At 43.7% G+C, this 11876-nt stretch overlaps 1 long non-coding RNA gene across 1 annotated transcript; it reads right to left on the reverse strand.

The window, feature by feature from the left end:
• Positions 1 to 2154: 2154 nt before the first annotated feature.
• LOC124700101 lies at positions 2155 to 3255 on the reverse strand. The gene is made up of 3 exons (XR_007001629.1): positions 3101 to 3255; positions 2444 to 2561; positions 2155 to 2213 (listed from the first exon to the last, which is right to left on the reverse strand). It is a non-coding gene; the product is annotated as an uncharacterized LOC124700101 (long non-coding RNA).
• Positions 3256 to 11876: the final 8621 nt, after the last annotated feature.

Consider the following 11876-nt stretch of genomic DNA (forward strand, 5'->3'; position numbering starts at 1 on the left):
ATGCTCGGACGCCACGGACCGCCGCGAGGTCTTTCCCTTCGCCACCACACTCTCCTAGCACCCACCTATACACGCCGGAAAGGAGAGACACTAGTTTTCTCTACATTGCTCGCGTTCGTGTCCGACACGGTCGGTCAAAGTTTTGAGGTGGTCGTCGATGTCGTCGACCATTTCTTCTCTTCTTTGCATGGTTAAACGCGTCTAGTTCATATCTATCTAATGCGTCCGGTCTCGCCTCATGCAGTTCTTTGTGGACGTCGATCTCATCTCGGCACCCCGCATGCCACCTCCTCCGTGCCATCGCTGTAGAGCTCCGTTTAAAAATCTAATCCTACCCGTGTATTGCCCCTTGTATCGGCGTCATGGCCCCACTTGTCATTTGATATACCGAAGCCCCACTCGTTCGCGTTTTGGTCGGGGATACGGCGATGCTTACGGTCAAACAAAGATGGATGGTCCGACGTGTCTTTGCGGGCTCTACGTGGCCCCACTAGTCAGAAGATAACGGTCAACCGTCGGGCAACCGGCCGTTACATCACGTGTGATGGTTTCAGACAAACGCTTGGGTAAAACTGAGGAAAAACTAAGGAGCTGGGGAAAACTGAGCACAACTAAGGACCCGAGGGCACGAAAATAGAAATCCCAATAATATATATGGGTTTCTATAATCGAAGAAATAAAATGATGGTGTATGCCACATCATATTAAAGCACGTGACTATATAGAAGTATCAGTTCAGTGAGTTGATTGACAAGCACGGTTATTATGGATATAATCTAATGGTGTATCATGGCGAGGCATTATCACTAATTCTTTCCATATATCAGAAAAGTAATTCGGAGGATAACCTTTCTTGGATTCACATTTTCTGTTCTTCCCATCTCCTGGCTCGCAGGTTTAGAAAAACATTTTGTATATGTTATGCTTCCCAGTAAATTTATATCAATCCTCATGAAAGTACAAAAAGGTGATACATGAAGAGTACTGGAGTTACAAACAAAATAAGTCTAATCCAGGACCAATTCATGGTATATCACGTGGAAGTTTTTTTTCAAAAATCACCTTGAATGAGAGTTTCAAGTTTATTTTAAATGAAAGAACGACGCCAAGAAAGGGTCATACACAAGAGAGATCAAGATCAGGAACACTACGTAGTGAGATTAATAGTTTTGTGCATTATTTATTGTAGTTTTTGTGATTGCATACTCCATTTAATTTGGATCATTTTTATTTGTAGAAATAAACACGGGCACCTACATACACAATCGACCACTCTGTTGGCCGGCAACAATGGCACCATGCTCCAAGACAGGTCATACACCAAATCAAAGTAGAAGAATGAATGTAAAAGTTTCATGCATACCTCATTACATGTTACATATCTTATCTTCTTAACCTCTTGTAAAATCCAGAGTCAGTAAATCGTGGATTAGCAAGCAGTTATCTCATGATATGAATATAGCTAATATAAATTGCACATGGAACTCATATATGGGTACTAAATAACAACAGAGCTGTCGAAGAAGTGGTAGGAAGTTGCTCACCCTGGCTCAATGTGGAAGCACACATGATCCTCCTATTGAACGTCGAAGAGGATGCAGAGGCAGAGCAGCAGCGAAGTGAGTGTTGCCCATGTACCTCCCTAACAGAATATATTGTAAAATCTAGTCACATAACTGAGAGAGGGGTAACACAACTCCAGCTAAATTTCAAAAAAAAGAAGCTATTAGTAGACTGGATACTACAGAGAATCAACACTAATATGATGAGCTGTGTATTTTTCCATATCAGGTCCAGAAATTATAAAACTAAGAAAGGAAATAGTACAGGTATATACTGTAAATATCATGAGAAGAGAAATACATTTTGGGTTGCTTTGCGCCCGTTGAGTGCATAATTATCCAGAAGAGTTATCAGTTGACGAAAAGGAAAAGAACACAACATATCATGTGTCTTGCATCAGTCTCTCGCTTCCCTGTGTGGTCATCAATGCTGCCGGCCTCCCGTTGTACCCCGGCACAGCAGAGCGAGATTTCGGAGAGGGGGCAGCGGGCAGACGTGAACTGTATATAAATAAAAGAGACATATATTAAAATGCAGTATTAAAGCCTGAAGCAAGGGACATCCTGGCAACAAACATAAATGCAAAGTACAGAGAGGAAAGGCTGCACCTCATTAGCAAGAGATCCTAGTCAGGTATCTTGAAAGCAAGTCTGCATTTTCATACATAAGGAAATGAGAGTCCTTTAGAAATATTCCCTCCGTTAATTATGAAGAGAACACAAATGGCGCGTTGTATATTCGATCAGCTCATCATAAAACAAAAGAATAAGCAAATGAGGTGCGGAAACACAAATGATGGTATCTAGGTAAGGTACCAAACTCCGCCTTACCTTTGCGTCATCTGGTAACAGAAGCGGTAAGGCAGAGTTTGGTACCTTACCTAGATACCATCGTTGGGTTCAGGCTCAATTGAGCAGCTCCTATGAGGGCATCGCCGGTGCCTCAACCTCCTTGAGCCTTGAGCGAGGAACCCGATTTTTTCCGAGGAAACTCCAAACCTAGGGCAGAGCAGATTGTAAGACATGGAACAGATCAAGAGAAATAAAGGAGACAAATCATACCATAAGTTGTACTATAAGGTTTCTACAAAATCAGACAGGAGATGCTAACTTTGTTCCTTTAAATGGACGGAAATAAACCATATAACCAAGACCATTAACTCAGACCTGAAGCATGGAGGGAAAATACCTGACCCTATATAATTATAAAATTGTGAAAATACATATCATTCTAACCAACAATAATATAGCAGTGTGGCGCTAAGAGAAGCAGATCTAAGACACATGCCGATCAGGGGGCCTAGGAAAGGGGAGTTGCGCTATAAAGAGCCACATGAAATGCCCAAGAGCTTCCATGTCTAAATATAATCATCTAAAAGGTTAGCTCAACCAACTAAATAATTTGTGCATAGGAAAGGGAAAATATTCAGGTCACATAAAACTGAAAGCATGACTTAGTAAACCAGATATGATTCTTTAGATCAAAAGACAACAAAAAGATACCTCAATAGACAAGAAAAATCCCAAGGAACACTTACCATATATTGATCAAAACAGGCACAGGATATAGCCATTGTGCTGGTACAATATAACGAGCATCACTAAAAATGCCAAAAAATAATGACCATGATGTATGCTGCCTGAAAGGGGCAAATTTCGTGAGCGGAAGATCTGAACCTAGCAGTAAACCTATCAACCTGTAGACAAAAAGAATTAGATGAAAATTTATTTTTAGACTACGTGCTGCAAAATATACATGCTTACAAGTAGCTTCTGGTCCTCCTAATTTTCACAAAAAAATCAATATGCTAATAGGAAAAAAGCTAGGAGAAGACCAATGCTCAAGTAACAACCTTTAGCGGTCTGCTTCCTGGCATTTGTTTGCCCTCTATGCATTGCAAACTATGCAGGAATCAGTATGCACTAAGCTGTGCCTAATTCCTGGCAAAGTGACTTAGTCTGGGATTATCTCCTAATAACTGACGGCACAGAAGATTCAACTATTTATATGGACTGGATGTTAAAAATTTCTCCCGTGCAATATGACTGGTTGGTGGAGAATATAAGAGAGGGAGAATGGAGAGGTAATTCCTCTACACCAAAACATACAAAAGGGGAGAAAGAGAGGAGATGAACCTCCTTGATGAAGAAGATGTGTAGGAGGGCAGGTCCATGCGCTGCTAGCTGGTGCCCTTGCCCCTTAGTCACGATCGGGGAATTTTACTTTTTTTTTGAAAAGCCACCGCGGCAACTTTATTGATTATCAAAAATAGTTACATCGTCTGTAAGAAGCTCAGTTAAAAAATCTGGCGGATCCTCCAGACAAACAATCGACTGGGGTCCCTCCGCCTTACAAGCCAACATATGAGCTACTTTATTACTTTCCCTAGCACAATGGATAAAAATAACATGAGAAAAACCCCTAGAAAGAAAAGAGCACTCTTCATAGATCGCCGCAGCCGCTCCAATAGAATTTCCTCCCTCATGCATTGTAGAGATAACTTCCATACGATCACTATTTACTATCGGTTTTGAGCAGCCTACCCGACCGGCGAGTAGGAGCCCATCCCCGAGAGCACGAGCTTCTGCGAACGCCGCATCCGCTACCAAGGGGAGTGTGCAACAGCTTCCCGCAACAAAGCCCCCACGATCATCACGTATCACAGAACCGGTCGCTCCCGAGAAATATTCAGCATAAAATGATGCATCCACATTCAATTTTGTATAACCTTCCTTTGGCTTTTCCCATCCACCACGACGAATACCTGGGTTGGTCTTGCAAGCTCTTACATAGTTTGTGGATATCACCATGATGGCCAATGCCGATCGCACCGGGGTAGTCACCGGTTCATTATGAACAATCTGTCTCCGCTGCCACCATAAGTACCGGCGAGTGGTGGCAATGAGCTCTTTATCGCATCCAACCGATGCATCGGAGATCTTGCTATCTCGGTAGTCTTAGCGAGCTTCGAAGACGAACTGATCCGGCTCTATCAACCGTCAAAAATTCATTTATTAGATTGCTTAAGCCTAGCTTCTCCCAAACCTCCGCCACACGCGGGTACTGAAAAAAAGAATGAAGAGTATCCTCACAGTAGATATTGCAGACCGGGCAGAGGCTGCTAGTGTTGATATGCCTATTTGCGAGGACACAATTACATGGAATAGTGCCATGCAGCTGCCTCCAAGCAAATATCTTCACTTTCGCACATGTTTTCAATGACCACACAGTGGACCAAACTGGATTGATTTCAGCCGTACTCTGGCCATTTGTGCGGAGTAATTTTCTACCATGTTGGAAGTCCCATTCCCTGTAGTAGGCTGACCGTACTGTAAAGACACCGATTTTTGTATAGTTCCAGGACACAAAATCTTCCATCATACCACTTTTACATTGACCTCTACCTTTTGCCACATTTTACTTAAACACTACTCCCTCCGTTCCTTTCTATAGTGCCTATTATATTTTGGCACGGAAATTAGCGCAAACCATTTTTTTGACACAAAACCCCCTAGCAATCTTAGAAACAAAATAGGAAACTGAAATCAGATCTCAGAAAATAATCTTGTTTCCATAACCGATCGCGTCATGTACTCCCTCTCTCCCGCTATTCTTTCCATAATCAGATTGGTTTCCATATTTTCTGGACGTGAACAGATTGGTTTCCAGATTTACTGGACGGGAACAGATTCGTTTCCAGATTTTCTGGATAGGAATAGATTGGTGGAAGGGGTTCTTTGCAAAAAAACATAGCTTTACTCTTATATTCTGAAACAAAAGCAAAAAAACAATAGGCATTATAGAAAGGAACGGAGGGAGTATATTATTTGCCCCCAAACAGGCCGGCCCACATACTATGACAAAAATACCCCGTACCTGTTTGACGTGGATCGATTGGAGGACACCGGGTTGACCTGTTCGTCCCCATCGCTTCATCGCTCGAGCAGAGGAATCAAGCGTTGGTCGGCGGTAACCCTCACGGCGGCCCAATCAGCGGAACAGAGGGAGGTAGGCGGCGGGATTCTGGTGAGCACGGCGACCACTCCTTGGCGATGCTAGGTACTTCCCCTCATCTCGCCCTTCCCCTGTCTTGAGAGCTAGGGTTAGGGAAGGGGCTCCAGCATCGGCGACGAGCTGGGTGGCCGCCGCTCCCTCCTCTTGTTTCGATTCGTCCCTCGTCCGTGCTCATCAAACTGTCTCCCGTTTTCAATTTGGATTGGACGCAGATGCCAAATTTTGGATGAATTTCAATGGCTAATCTGCAGTAGCAACACCCTCTAGCAACCACAATGCGGTCAAGGAATCAGTGGAAAGGAGAGCTTAGGTGCTACAGCCGAGCTGGAGCTTGCGTGTGATACAGCAGGGTTAAAGGAGGAGCTAGGAGGTGCGGCGCTGCAGTTGGGCGCAGGCTGCAGCAACAGCTACCCGCGGAGGTGCAGCAGCGAGCGAAGACCGTAGACAAGAGAGCGGAGATGCAGCAGCGAGCGAAGACCAGAGACGGAGAGGTGCAGCCGTGTCGGCCAAGCTGCAGCGAGCGGCGGCGCCGGAGGCAGCTGAGCGAGCAGCTAGTTGAGTTCTTCCCTGCCCCGTTCTAAAAAGGGGAGAAAAGAATTAACAATATGAGTCTATTCCAGGTGCAGCCAGGGGCATTCGTGTCATGTAGGTTTCCTAAATCCCCAAAAGAAAAAGAAAAAAATCAAAAGGGCAAATAATATAAGTGTGAAAGTAAAGTGTGGCAAAAACTAGAGGTCAATGTAAAAGAGGGCAAATTGTAGAGTGGCAAAGTAAAGAGTGGCAAAAAGTAAAATTCCCCAGTCACGATGCGCGTTGGTATCCTCCTTGCTGGTCAAGGACGGAGAAAGCTGATTAGGGAGACCATGGAAAGCAAAAGAGAAAGATGGAGTACTGCAAATACACGAGCTGCATCCTGTTCACCTTGGTGCTCCTGCAGGTGACGAGACGGCGTGGGCGCGGCTCGAGAGGCGCCGTAGGAGTGGCCAGAGATGAGGACAACGCCGAGCATGCGCCACACATCTCTAGCTCCCGCCGGGCTTCAGCCAAGCGCCGCCTAGCGCACCTCCTCCTTCCCGTCCTCGCCTCGATGCCGTCGGCCCCGTTCCTCCTCAGGCCCGAGGAAGAGGCTTGCGACGCTACAGGCGGGCGGTTCGTGCGGCGGGCTCGCCGGCCTCCAGCCTCCCATCATATACGTGCAGGACGGGCGGAGATCCACCAGCCGCTCCTCCCACCGATGGCATGACGCCCTGCGGTGGTCCGAACGCAGGGTTGCGCTTCTCCTGCTGGATTCCAACAGCTCCTCCCGGCAATTAATGGCGCGATGCGCGGCTGTGGTGCGAGGCAGGGGCTCCGCTGCTCCCACCGGCCTCCATCCTCTCCTCCCGGCAATGGCAGAGTTCGTGGCGGCGGGCTGCTTAGGCACCGCGAGGGGAGAGGTGTGGTGTGGGAGGAGGACATTGGCGGTGGCGGCGGCGGCGCTAGAACGAAAGGGATTGGGGAGGAGGTCATGTGTGGGAGGATTGGGCAGGCGGCTGCGCTAGGGATTGGATGGGGAGCGCCAAGAGGAAACCCCCAATCTACCCCGCGGGTGGAGATCTTTTCCACCAGCCAAAGTCACGCCTGACCAAACCAAATCCCGTCCATAGTGACAGACGAGCGGACCCCGACCAAAGGTGGGGTCCAAGAGCAGTCGGAGGCGGGTAACACGCGGCTGTTACATAGCTTTAGCTAGCGGGAGAACCAATGGGGAAAATGCCCACGCGCTGGTGCTGGTGCTGCCAATTCACACGCTCGCTCTCTCCCAGATTGGACGGACGAGATGCACAAATGAGGAGATCTGATGGCTGAAAAGCTCAAATCGCTGTGAGGCCCCCGTGGGGGGGGGGCATCATATATACCCTTGGATGTGCTCCCCTTGGATGTGCCGAATTTGAAACCTGCGGACGCGACACAGTCGTATGCGCGCGCCGTCCAGACTCCAGCGACGGGTCCTGGATCTCTGCGACGACTGCCTCACCCCACCGTAGTGCCGCTATGCGGCAGCCCTTCTGGCCGTGCCTGTCTTTCTGCCCTTGCTCATGGCAGAATTGGCAAAGGCGGCCTAACTCTGCATCTTCAGCGGGAAGATGAAAACAAAATACACGAGGCAGCCATGGCAGAGGCCTCGCGGAGGACGTAGAAGAGGACCATGCCAATGGAGTCTTTCTCGCTGAGAGGGACTGGGGGAGATACTGTCCATGCACGTGCCGACCTGTACAGGTGGAGCACGTGCATCACCGGAGGGAAGTCGGCGTCAAGTGAGAGAGCCATGACTCTGCTTTTTGCAGATGTTGAAGACGCATGTGTCGACACTGGAATGGCTTCTGGCCTGGGAAAAGGGGAACTATGAGGAAGTCAAGGTAATTTCTCTATCAAACCCATGGCCATTTGTGAATGTTAATCATACTTGTCAATTTAACACTCGAGTGCATTGCTGTAAAAAAAATGTTGGTTCAGCAATTGAAACTATGATATAGCTGTTAATGCATACCATGCGTCCATGAATTACCGCTACTAAGTTTCCGAGTTCACTGGGCTTAAGATTTTGAAGTATTGTTAACTTTCAAAGCTCACCTATTATACAGGATAAGCCTACCCTTTTTCTCAATGCAAATAGTCAATTATCCTTTCTATGTCATAGCCAACCTGAATCTCGTTACTAATACCCAAATATCCATGTTCAGTTTGTATACAAGTGCAGTGATAATGCAGTCTCCACTCTCCACAAAATAGGTTTAAAACCAAATAAGTCACTCATGTTACTACCTTGTTGATGTTCCCAATTTTCATCATTAGGTTTGTTGGTTAGGTATTTAAACGGGGTACAATCTGTTGTTAGTTTGCAGTTAAGTCACGCGTTCAATAGCAACTACAAAACAATATTATGTGTCTCAAATGCATTCATCTCGGTCTGAAGTAGGAACGGTGACACCACCCATTGAACTCGAAGCAATGTTCTTAGAACATGATTGACCTAAATGAATGCCCACTTATTTTTTTTCAGTTTACATGTTCAGTGGTCAATATAAAACGCTGTTCTAAATCCGGGGTGGTTAAGATAAATTTTCAGGAAAATCATGTGATGGCATTTATATCCCCAAACGCAAAACTGTTAATTATTTTTACCTTGTTTTCCATGCTGCTTTGGTCCCTCAAAGTAGTAATGTGTCATGTCTGCACTCGTCTTGGCTTAATTTTTCGATGGTGACACTGCAGATCCGTATCGTGGTCAACTTTTATATAAGAGATATCAATAATTAAATCTTGAGTAACTTAGATGTCGAATCATGTCGTGGCATTAATTTCTTATAAAAGAGATTTCAAAAATTCAGCTAGGATTTATATGTTTCTTACCTTGCTCTATAGCTTGCTTGGATTCCTTGATTTACCAGCTACAACATTTCAGTGGGATATTCCCTGCTTCTTCAGGTATTCTTCTTTCCTCTCAGAAGACAATCCAACATACCAACTCGTACTACTCCCTGTTGATGTTCCTGATTCTATATTCATTTGCTTTATTGGTTAGGTCTTTAAATGGGGTGCGATCTCCTGTTAATTTGCAGTCAAGTTAAAGATAAATTATGTTGCTCAGTTTCTCCATAGACCATATAATTTAATGAAAGGCTGAAAGTTACTACCTTCATCCAAGTTCATAGGACTTGCACGTATCTCTAGGTTCTCAATTTGGTCAACATTATATTAGTTGCACAACACAAAAATTATATCATTAGAAGGTAGATATCGTGAGCTTTCTAATGATATATATATATCTTGTATTATCATTATCAAATTTACGACCTAAGGATGCGCGCAAGCCCTATGAACTGGGATGGAGATAATAATATGTGCTTGCTTTAAACAAGTCAATTTCAAAGAACATCTAATATGTAAAAGCTAATTGGTTCAGGCATGAAATCCTTTGAACGCATGACTAAAGGTCAAAGATTTATTCCGGTCTCAATGTTTCTTACCTTGTTCTGCAAGCTTCTTTGGTTCCTCACATTTGCAAGCAATGGCGAATCCAGGATGCTGGCGGCTACGTACCATGGACGGACAGAGAGGAACATAATTCACTGAAGTTGATATTTTGCTTGTCGGTGAATGTCATTCTACCTGTTTGTGAGTTTGGCGGCGATTGAGGATGAACAACCTTGATATGATTTTGAGTTGGTGTTTTGATTGATACCATGTACGGGGATGAAAGTTATAATTAATTTGATTGATTACATACTGTAGCAAGGAAAGATACATATGCGGCAAGGAAGGAAAGAAAGATACACTAGTGGAAAACGGGGCTATAGGCCCGATTCATTTGGGCCTTTAGTCCCGGTTTCCAAACCGGGATCAATTAGGCGGGACTAAAGGTCCACCTTTAGTCCCGGTTGTAAAATAAACCGGGACTAAAGGTCCCGCCACGTGGGCTGCTGGCGCGCGTCGAGGAAAAAACCCTTTAGTCCCGGTTTGTAACACGAACCGGGACTAAAGGTTATTTCGTTATTTTTTTTATCTATTTGGTTCCCAATTATTTTTCGCTCCTCTTTTTTTTCCTATTTTTTCAGAATTTCTAGTATTTCAGTTATTTAACTAGTTTAGTTTCTAACTCCACTTAATCTCTAACTACCCTTAATCTCTAGTCAAATTACTTACTCGTGGTCCAACTTCCCGCTCGGTCACCCATCCTCCCACTACTCCAGAGACTAGCACGCTTAACTTCCAAGTTCCTTTCCCATCCCGCTTCCAAGTGCTTGCGCGCATGTTGTGATACTAGTATCATATCAATCCTATTAACATGTTGATCGATGTCACACTTATTTATTATTCGAATTCCAAATAATTATTTTAATAAACAAAACTAATAACGTACATGTTGTGGTAATGGTATTATAATTATAATTTTTTAAATCTGTATTATAATTGTTTTTTTAATTTATTATTTTTTAATATTTTTTGCCAAACTTGAAAATTTGAAAATCTAAAAAATTGGCTAACTTTATGGTTAAGTAATAGTAATCTTTATGCATGATGTAATTATTATTTTAAAAAAATTTAAAAAATAAAATTCCGAATTTCTGGCAAAAACTAAAATCTTCCTGCTTTCATATTTTCATTTGGAATTTTGAGAATCTAAAAATTGGCTAACCGGGAAAACCCCGGTGAATTCAGATGTAACTTTTTCCCAGGATTTTTTTGATATATTATACGTTTTTTTTCGACGTCGTACGCAAAAGTTATTGCGGTTTTACCATTTTTCAAAATATTTTTGCAAAATAAGTGAAAATTCAAATTTGTTAATTTTCCCTAATAGTAGGTTGCATAACATACAAGAATCCGAAAACATTTTATTTTTTGAATTTTGTATCATTTTCTTTTCTATTTTACGAGTGTTAAAAAAGGCGATCCACTGGGGGGGGGTGGAGGTGCATGGGGAGGCAAAAACCCTTTAGTCCCGGTTCGTAATACGAACCGGGACTAAAGATAGACCTTTAGTCCCGGTTGGTAATACAAACCGGGACTAGTGGACCATCTTTAGTCCCGGTTTGTATTACCAACCGGGACTAAAGGGTCCAAACGAACCGGGACTAAAGGGTTTTCATGATGAACCGGGACCAATACCCCCTATTGGTCCCAGTTTGGTTCAAAACAGGGACTAAAGGGTGGGACGAAAGGTCTCTTTTCCACTAGTGATACATATGCGGCAAGGAAAGTAATTTGTATTGATTGAGATTTGATTTGATTCATTTCATTCGTGGCAAGGAGTGATTGAGTGGGACCTGTGCGTGCACGAGTAGGGGGTACCAAGAATCCTGATCAGACAGTGTAGCACGCTGGAGTTAAGCGGTGATTAGACGGTCTGGATGACTTTAATGACGACCATCAAACGTGTTGAGTGACCAACGACCAACACCAATATAATACTATAGATGTAGTCAGTTATTATCAATTATAAGAATGTATGACATTTAGATGTAATTTCCGTTGTAATCTGATTCATGTACCAATGGAAATTTATATATATAGGACATATTCATACTACACCCGGGTGTAGTTACTCCCACGTGTGTTTCACACAATCTAGGTAGTATCTATCATACCGAAGAGTATATACATGTAGTATGAAGTATATAAAAATATTTTAGTAGTATATATACTACTTTGTAGGTAGTATGTACATTTTTTTACGTACACTATTTATTTACGTATAAATATGCATGTATTTTGTATATATAGTGCAAACTATGGGTGTATTTAATTTTTTTTCA

Source organism: Lolium rigidum, chromosome 3 (assembly GCF_022539505.1).
Source record: "Lolium rigidum isolate FL_2022 chromosome 3, APGP_CSIRO_Lrig_0.1, whole genome shotgun sequence".
Lineage (NCBI taxonomy): Eukaryota > Viridiplantae > Streptophyta > Magnoliopsida > Poales > Poaceae > Lolium > Lolium rigidum.